Raw genomic sequence first — 8,886 nt, 5'->3', positions numbered from 1 at the left:
AGGTTCTGGAGAACCGGTAGCAGAAATTTTGAGTAGTTCGGAGAACTAGCAAATAGCACCTCTGTCTGGCCCCAGAGTGGGGTGGGAATGGAGATTTTGCAATATCCTTCCCCCAGGAGTGGGGAGAGAATGGGGATTTTGCAGTATCCTTCCCCTGGAGTGGGGTGGGAATGGGGATTTTGCAGTATCCTTCCCCCAGGAGTGGGGTGGGAATGGGGATTTTGCAGTATCCTTCCCCCAGGAGTGGGGTGGGAATGGGGATTTTGCAGTATCCTTCCCCTGGAGTGGGGTGGGAATGGGGATTTTGCAGTATTGCAAATTGAATTGAATTTGAAATTGAATTTCCCCACTGGAATGTTGCCTCAGCCTGCTCAAGTGATATAGGAGTTCATCCTGCGCTTTGCTAATTGTGATTCAGTTTTGCTGTGATTCTGCAACAGGTTGCTCACGAGCATCAACCCACCTAACAAAACCTCCTTCGGGTAGGTAAGTATCCTGCCTCACCATTTTTTAAAAAATATGCCTTTTCCTTTATTCGTTTATTTTAAAGGAAGGTAGCCACAGCTATAGCGTAACACTGCCTCAAAAGGAAGGAAATAAGAGTGGTGGGTAGCTGCAACCCAACGCTTGGTTTACATGGGAACTTAGAAAGAAAAAGTCAGAGGTAAACCAAGGTGGTTGAGTGTATTCAAGAGGGGAAGAGGACCAATGGGGAAGAACCTCATGAGGTTCCTTGCTTGTTCATGGAAGCTTCTGATTGGCTCCTCCCATCATGGCAGGCCTGGAGTTGGAGGAGAACGTCCGTGATATGCTCTCAAAATTCCAAATGTGCCCATTGGCCGCGATGGTCTGGCACTCCTGAGTATGTGCAGTGAAAGCAGGCACATCTGTCTATGCTTGTTCATTTTGCGTAATTCTTTCCACTGGTACAAGCCAAACATGAGAATGAGAGAGAAAGAGAGAGAGAGAGAGAGATGCTGAGAGCTAATTACACAGTTCTTAAAATCTCTCTCATTTCTGAGATGGTGCCAGGCCTTTCATCTTTCCATTCGTAGTTGTAAGAGCTATCTATCGTGTCAGTCATAGGGACATACAATTCTATGCTGACTACCAAGATAAGCATTCATCCTTCCTCAGTTGACCCTACATAGAAGCCACTATTGAGAAGGTGAAACAGCACCCACAAAAATGGCTGCCCTCCCTGTGAACTATGGTTGAGATTTACTACATTAACTTCTTTATAGAGCTTGTGCCCCCTGCTTCTCTTTTTGTGCAGCCTAGGGCAGGGGCCTGCAAACCTGGCTCTTTTAAGACTTGTGGACTTCAACTCCTGAGTTCCTTGAGGACCTCTGGGAGTTGAAGTCCACAAGTCTTAAAAGAGCCAAGTTTGCAGACCCCTGGTCTAGGAGGTCTGGCTGGTGTGTTTTCTCTGCCCTATTGATGACTGAAATGTTTCAATCTTGCTCACACCTCCAAAGTCAGACATGCAAGAGCTGGTATGTCAGTTCTATGGAAACCCTGGCAAGCTTGTCTGCCAAAAAGGAAGACTCTGAACATTCTTAGGACTGGAGAAAATGTTCTACTTCTGGTTCTGGTGGGGATCCCAGAACAGACACAGGGGCACTGAAGAGGAAGCCAACAAGTCCCTTGGGAAAAGAGGAGGCCTGTGAGAGCCATGGAAGCACCATAATCTTCAGATCAGCGGTGGGTTTTAAAAATTTTTACTACCGATTCTGGGGTGTGGCTTGGTGAGCGTGTCTTGGCTTGGTGGGTGTGGCTTGGTGGGCGTGGCAGGGGAAGGATATTGTAAAATCTCCATTCCCACCGCAATCCAGGGGAAAGTTACTGCAAAATCCCCATTTCCTCCCGATCAGCTGGGACTCAGGAGGCAGAGCATAGATGGTGGTTGGGCCAGTCAGAATTTTACTACCGGTTCCCCGAACTACTCAAAATTTCCGCTACCGGTTCTCCAGAACTGGTCAGAACCTGCTGAAACCCACCTCTGCTTCAGATGTTTGGGCAAAGAATTCCCATGGTAGGGTTACTGCTGGTTTTGATATCAGACTGGGGAGGTTATATTTCACAGGCCGTATTTTTCCTTCAAAAATACAATTGATTTTGGAGTTTATCCCTGTCCCATCCCATCTCAGAATGTCACACCACCTTACTGCAAAGAGCCAAACTACACACAACACATTTGCAATTGCATGTGAGAACGAGCACTTTGATTTTATGGGGGTGGGGGGGAATGTCCCAGTGCAAAATCCTACTCCTCAATTGAATGGACCAGAACTCTCTCAGATAGATTTGCCCTAGAATTTTATAACTTACGACTCATAGAGCCTGTACAAGTGGTGACCACCCATTGTACAGTCACTTGATAATAAAAAGAAAATTAAATGCCAAGTTTGACTATGTCAAACTTTGAATCCTTAATGGCTTAGAGCATGATGGAACCTGCAATTCCTAGCTAATCACTCTGCTAAACAAATAATTCCCTCAACACTGTCAAACTATTTACTAAATCTGCATTACTTCTCATCGTTCCCATTACCAATCTCCTTCCACTTATGACTGTATGACTGTAACCTTGTTGCTTGTATCCTTATGATTTATATTGATATTGATTGGTTCCTGATTGTTTATTTGTACTCTATGACTATCATTAAGTGTTGTACCTTAGAACTCTTGATGAACGTATCTTTTCTTTTATGTACACTGAGAGTATATGCACCAAGACAAATTGCTTATGTGTCCAATCACACTTGGCCAATAAAAAAATATATTCTATTCTATCACGAGCAGTTGCAAAAAACTCAGTTTCTTCACAATAGAAGAGCTGTTTAGAATCCATATGTGTGATCCCAAGATCTCTCTTTCCTCCAAAGAGAAATATCTCCAGTCTGGATCTCACATCCAACTGCCTTTTGGCCACAACATCTTCTGAAAAACGCAAAGCATCCTTTCGCCCACATCCTTTCACCCATATTTTCTTTTCTTTTATGTACACTTAGAGCATATGCACCAAAACAAATTCCTTGTGTGTCCAATCACATTTGGCCAATAAATTCTATTCTATTCTATTCATTACTGGAAGATCTCTGCACAAACTCAGTCTTTGGGACTTGAAAGCCATTTTCTAGTCATCAATCATTCCATTACACCAGCCTGGCTCTAGGTGGCAGCAGTAGACTATTCGGGGTTAGCCAGGAATCTCTAAAACCAGGTAAAGCTCACTAACCCACTGCAGAATGTTTTGGATTGCAACAAATCCTCAGATGGCAACGTTGGGATGCTTCCATCTGCTTTTAGAAAATGCACTTCTAAGATTTCCATGTAAGGCAAACAAGTTTGCAGAGATGGAAACTAGAAGTTTGCAGAGATGGAAATTAGCCTTTAGCTTCATGCATCTGCTCATGTTGTGTAACTTAAATAAGCCCTGGTGGGCATGGGCACCATTCCTTTGTGGACAAATGGGAATATGCTCAGCAACTTCTCCAACGAGCCTTCCATCTTCATCCTTCGTATCCACTGAGGTGAACTCTGGTCCATGAAAGTTTGTGCTGTAATAGTTTAAGTCTCTGAGCTGTTGCTTCTACTGGGACAAGGGCCTCCAAAATCATGGGATAGAAGGGTGGCAATGCATTTCTTTTCCTCTTCTGCCCTCCAGTGTTTCGTGTGAACTTTGCATTCCTTGGCCTGGCGTTCCTTTTTCACTTTGAAAAACAACAACACTACTCCACTTTTCTGCCAGAAAGGACTTTCAACCAGCAGTCAAAAGAACCCAGCTTCCTGCCTCATGCTTAGAATAGAATAGAATAGAATAGAATAGAATAGAATAGAATAGAATAGAATAGAATAGAATAGAATAGAATAGAATAGAATAGAATAGAATAGAATTTTTTTATTGGCCAAGTGTGATTGGACACACAAGGAATTTGTCTTGGTGCATGTCTAAAAAGAGGTAGCACCAAAGAAAAAGGGGTAGGGAAAGGGGATAAATAAAGTGTCTTCATTCCTATAGGGCAGGGGTAGTCAACCTTTTTATACCTACTGCCCATTTTTGTATCTCTGTTAGTAGTAAAATTTTCTAACCACCCACCGGTTCCATAGTAATGCACCGTGTATCGTCGTCTGCACATGCCTCTCGTGCATCGTGGATTGGGTTTGGGGGGGCGCCGGCTACCAGCTCTGCTTGTCTGTTACAGCTGGGTGGTGTGGGGGGAGATGCGCGAGCTATTCTGGGACGAGGGTCTTTTGTTTGCGGTCACACTATAGCGCCATTTAGTTTCACTTACGTAACGTTAACTAAACTTATGTGCGGGCGATACCAATAGTATATTTTCAGAAATTTAAATTGTCACAGGGAATTTTATGAAATCCTAATGAAAATGTTTTTAAATAATGCTATAAAAAATTTTTAAAAGTCAATTAAATTTTAAAAAAAGGAAAGTGCTTCAGTATCGGACAAAATCCCTACCACCCACCATGAAAGCTTTAGGGACCAGGTTGTCTACCACTGCTATAGGGGTTGAACAGTGACCTCCCTTAGAATAATAAAATCACAAACTAAAAGGCTTTTTGAAGTTTGCCTGCCTCCCTCTCTCTCCCTGGTGTAAGAATCCACATACAAACATCTCAGATCGATGGTTTACTAGAATTGCACGCTCCATTGCGTCACGTGACATAGCGCGATGGTTTTTGCCTTTGCAGAGCTGGGGTGAGCGTGGCCTGCACATGATGCATCCAGCCCACAGACCGCCAGTTTGACACCCCTTTAGAAGAGTCTAGCTTCTGCTTGAACTTATCCAGCTGGGAACGGGAACACATGAAATTTGGAAAATCTTTCTAGCACTTAAGCAGAATCTGCCATTCTGCAACTTAAATTCTGTGCTCTGCTGCTGGAACAATAGAAAATAGATGGCCAGGCCAAATGGTTTTCTTGGACAGGAAGCTGGGATGGAAACCATTCAAGGCGAGAAAGAAAGAAAGAAATTGCTGGTCCTTCAACTCAACCGGTCGAGGAGCTCAGCTTTCAGTTTAATCTCCCTTCCAGTTTAAACTTTCTGTCAATTTCATGCATTGGCTTCAGAAATCCTTTCAAAGGAGAAAACAGTTCAAAAATAGCCAAGGGATCCCACTTGTCAAAATGAAGAAGGCAATGCCTCCCCATCAATTTCCACCCTTTCATACCTGTACGTGAGATCCTATAACACATGCACAAAAGGGGTGAAACTTCCATTGTGTTGCTGCAACACTCCTGTCAAACCTTTGCTCCCCCTTCCCACTTCTGATAGAATAGAATAGAATAGAATAGAATAGAATAGAATAGAATAGAATAGAATAGAATAGAATTGAATTGAATTGAATTGAATTGAATTGAATTTTTATTGTCCAAGTGTGATTGGACACACAAGGAATTTGTCTTGGTGCATATGCTCTCAGTGTACATAAAAGAAAAGATACCTTCATCAAGGTACATTTACAACACTAATGCTGGTCATAGGGTACAAATTTAACACTTAATGATACAACACTTAATGATGATCATAGGGTACAAATAAGCAATCAGGAACAATCAATATCAATATAAATCATAAGGATTGCCAGCAACAAAGTTACAGTCATACAGTCATAAGTGGAAAGAGATTGGTGATGGGAACGATGAGAAGATTAATAGTAGTGCAGATTTAGTAAATAGTTTGACAGTGTTGAGGGAATTATTTGTTTAGCAGAGTGATGGCCTTCAGGAAAAAAACTGTCCTTGTGTCCAGTTGTTCTGGTGTGCAGTGCTCTGTAGCGTCGTTTTGAGGGTAGGAATTGAAACAGTTTATGTCCTGGATGTGAGGGATCTGTAAATATAGATAGACCCTGCTGTTAAAGAACCCTGAAATGTCTTATGATTCAGATGGGCATGAAGTGATGGTAAATGACTAGGATGAAATACATTTTTTCCAAATTATCTGCCACTTGCAATTATCTCAGGAAATGCTGGGAAAATGGATTGCCCCTCTAAAGAAGTCTGAGTAATGATCTAAATCAGGGGTGTCAAACTCAAGGCCCAGGGGTCAGTTTCGGCCCATGGGGTTCTTAGATCTGGTCCATGGGGGTGCTCTGGAAACAATGAAGGACTGGCCCATGGTGCCTCTGCCAGCAGCTGGCAGAGGGTTGCAGGAGGCTGTCATAGCCGAAAATGGAGCTCAGGAGCCCGCTTTCTCTGGCAAAGTGCTCGGGCCACAACAGGCGCCCCTGACACAAGTGATGTTGATCTGGCCACAGCCACCTTGGCCACGCCCACCCCAGCCCCCCAAGGTCAAACACAGCCCTGATGCGGCCCTCAATGGAATCGAGTTTGACACCCCTGATCTAAATGTATAAAGTCTCTTGTTTTCATTACTTATTTATTTTGATTCTTTATTTGTTTGATTGATTGTGTGTAATCATGTCATTCCAATAAAAGATAATATCTCAAGCTCATAGTTGAACTGTGGAGTCCCTGGTGCTCTCTGAGCTTGGCTGTTTTCTTGCAGATGTTTCATTACCCAGTTAAGTAACGTCATCAGTGCTTCAACCAAGTCATTGTCTATATTTATTAATCACATAGATAGGTTTTCTTTATAACAATCTGTCTCTGCTAAAGGCAAACAAATCTTGCCCTCTGTTTAAATCTTGAATCCAGGAGGAGTCCCAAGTCCAATGCCAACTCTTTTGGGGGGAGTGAAGTCACATCTGGAGTAACTACTAGGACCTATTTTTCTGTTATAGCAACTTGGTCTGGGAGGGATTTAATCTTTTCTTAAGCAAGCATCTGGCTGTTATTAGACTATGTATTCCGCTCAATAAATGAACAATTAAAGGGGATTTATAACATCAAAGAAAGAAAACTAAAATAAGAATGACGGCACACCTTTCACCAAATCCCATGGATATTAGAAGAATGGAAATGGAAGTGAGCTTTGAGTTGAGCTATCTAGATAAAGAGGCATTGTAGATAACAAACTGGATTTGGCGACACTGTTTTAACTCTATAAGCCCAAAGTCTAGTTCCAAAGTCTAAGTCTAAGCTTATGCCTTACATTTTATCTACTGGATTGAAGCCTAAACTAAGTGTGTTTAATAAAGTTGGTCTTTAAACCAAAGTATCCAATAATACAATCCTATACCATACCTAACTACTCACTAGTCAGACACACCAAAGTCAGGGACGCTCCTGTACAGAAAAATGAGAATCAGATTGCAGCTAAGAAATGTTAAAACACAGGTATAACCGTAACTTTGGAATCTTAAAGACAAATATCCTTTATAACAGGGGTCTTCAAACTTGGCAGTTTTAAGATTTGTGGACTTCAACTCCCAAAATTCTGGAAGTTGAAGTCCACAAGTCTTAAAGCTGCCAAGTTTGAAGACCTCTGCTTTATAATTTCCTTGATAGAAATACAGGTAGCCCTCAATTTAGGATCATTCTTTTAACAATTCAATTCGATTCAGTTTATTACAGTCATGGACCAGAATTCTTTTAACAGTCGTTCAAAGTTACAATGGCAAGGGGAGAAAGCAACTTGCAACTGATTCTCGCACAACCATCGCTTGTGTCCCTGTAGTACCATGATCAAAAGTCAGGTACTTGACAACCAGCATGTATTTCTAACAGTTACAGCATCCCATGGTCACATAATTGCTGTTTGCAGCCTTCCAGATGGCTTCTGATATGCAGAGTCAATTGAGGAAGCTGGATTTGCTTAATGACCAAGTGATTCACTTAGTCACATAATTGGGATTGTGAATTTAACAGTAAAGCCAAGACATCCTATTTCTCAAGACAAAAAAGCTTATTCCTCGAATAAACTTTGGTGATACATGAGCACCACCTTCTGGATAGGAGATACAGCAGCCAGCAATATAAGTAGCAAAACAGGCTTGTGGCTCTCATATTATATAAGGCATTGCTACCAGATTCCTAATGGTATGTAACAGAAAGTCTTTGACGTGCCCTACTTTATTCCAGACTCCACCGTAGTTTATTGCTATATAAGTATTTCCTATTTATTTTATGCCATACACTCGTATGGGACTGTAAGTTGGTGCAGGCATCTTGCACCAATTTAGGGTCGTGGGGTTTTTTTGGCAAGGGTTTTACTTTTCAGAGTTCTGCCTTTGCTTATCACAACAATGCAGAAGCCAGACCAGCCCATTTTACATATCTGGAAGGAGGCACAGGAAATATTAAAACCAATACTGGTTTTAAAATATGATGCTCCACTGCGCGCCCCATCCTCTGAGACCCACAGGACAGTAAATGACATTGTTACAGCAGCAGGATCACCCTGGTCCTTAGGAAGTTGATCCATCTGGATTTCTGCCAAAAATCCTGCTGAAAGCCGGGAATCTTGGCTTGCTTTAAACACAATTGGTGGAAGACCCTAAGGGCCCCGTGAGCAGGAGCAGAACTAGCTGGCAGAAAGCACAAGAAACAGGAACAGCACAGAGGAAAATCAGCCACCCAAAACAAACGCAAACATCTAGGGAATTCTGGGAAGAGGCCTGAAGTATAAAAGGAGTGAGTGAGGGGGGAACACTTTCCTTCCCCCCCCACCAGAGGTGGGATTCAGCAGGTTCTGACTAGTTCTGGAGAACCGGTAGCGGAAATTTTGAGTAGTTCAGAGAACTGGCAAATACCACCTCTGGCTGGCCCTACCCCCATCTATTCTTGCAGTAACCTTCCCCTGGAGTGGGGTGGGAATGGAGATTTTACAGTATCCTTCCCCTGGAGTGGGGTGGGAATGGAGATTTTACAGTATCCTTCCCCTGCCATGCCCACCAAGCCACACCCACAGAACCGGTAGTAAAAAAAATTTGAATCCCACCACCGTTTCCCCCAGCAGGCTG

General features: G+C 42.7%; 1 protein-coding gene across 3 annotated transcripts in view; it reads left to right on the top strand.

Annotated features, from left to right (window-relative positions):
• Positions 1 to 379: 379 nt before the first annotated feature.
• The window catches only part of GPR182 (G protein-coupled receptor 182), a 31,259-nt gene continuing 22,752 nt past the window's right edge, over positions 380 to 8,886 (top strand). Inside the window, exon 1 of one of the 3 annotated variants that reach the window (XM_058171490.1) lies at positions 380 to 486. The gene's annotated coding sequence lies outside the window, so the exon portion shown is untranslated. Of the gene's footprint in view, positions 487 to 1,410; positions 1,705 to 8,886 lie in introns of those variants that run through there. The other 2 variants (XR_009153725.1, XM_058171489.1) reach the window with 2 other exon arrangements.

Source organism: Ahaetulla prasina, chromosome 2 (assembly GCF_028640845.1).
Source record: "Ahaetulla prasina isolate Xishuangbanna chromosome 2, ASM2864084v1, whole genome shotgun sequence".
Taxonomy (NCBI): Eukaryota; Metazoa; Chordata; class Lepidosauria; order Squamata; family Colubridae; genus Ahaetulla; species Ahaetulla prasina.
The sequence above is the reverse complement of the archived record's forward strand: the minus strand, read 5'-3'. Positions and strand labels throughout refer to the sequence as shown.